Consider the following 1,025-nt stretch of genomic DNA (forward strand, 5'->3'; position numbering starts at 1 on the left):
GAGCGGCTCAGTTGTTTGAGCGTCTGATTCTTGGTTTCAGGTCCGGTCATGATCTTGCAGTTTGTGATGACTGCACAGAGCCTGCTTGGATTCTCTCTCTCCCCCTCTCTCTCTGCCCCTCCCCTGCTGATGTGTGCACACTCCTGTGCTCTCTCTCTCTCTCACACACACACACAAAATGAAAGAAAGAAAGAAAGAAAGAAAGAAAGAAAGAAAGAAAGAAAGAAAGAAAGAAAGAAAGAAAAAGAAAGAAGAAAGGGAGAGAGAAAGAAAGAAGGAAAGAAAGAAAGAAAAAGAAAGAAAATAGAAAGGAAGGAAGGAAGGAAGGAAGTCAGTCCTTGGGCCAGTGGGTGAAGATGTAGTCTGAAGCCTAGGAGGAATTGGTCATTGTGACAAAAGTAGGTGACACTCCATTTTGAGTAGGTGACACTTTGCTGGCAAATGACTGCCACCATCACCCTTAAGATGACACTTTTCCCAGCCCTCTCGCCAACCATGTCTCGTATGCAGCCGCTTCTCAGTGATGCACCTGGTCACAGCCACCCAATGACACCTTCCCTGGAAACCAGCAGTCACAGCTGTCATGTGAGCATCACAAACAACTCGGGAAAGAGTTCAACCAACTACCCTAACACATGTACCGCTACTGTCCTCTCCTGTCACACCCCCGGACAATCATTCCCACCCTGGCCATACGCTCTCAGGGCCATGTTGTCGCTCTGGATACACAGTCACACAAAATACCTCTACTGTCACTAGTGCCTCACGCACACGGCCACATCCACTAGTCACAGCCACACTAACAGTTCCGTCCTGTCTTGTACACAGGCTGGGCGCCGGCGGGCAGTGGCACCGGCAGCACCACCACAGTTAGGCACGCTTCTCCTGAACACCAGCATCACCAGCTGTCTCTCTAGAAGTCTGTCCCTGTCTCTCTCACGGAGACACGGGCACACGCGCGCACGCACACGCGCGCCGGGGCCGCGGGGAGGAAGCCCGACGCGGGCTGCGGAGGGCGGCGGCCC

Source organism: Prionailurus bengalensis, chromosome A3 (assembly GCF_016509475.1).
Source record: "Prionailurus bengalensis isolate Pbe53 chromosome A3, Fcat_Pben_1.1_paternal_pri, whole genome shotgun sequence".
NCBI classification, from domain to species: domain Eukaryota; kingdom Metazoa; phylum Chordata; class Mammalia; order Carnivora; family Felidae; genus Prionailurus; species Prionailurus bengalensis.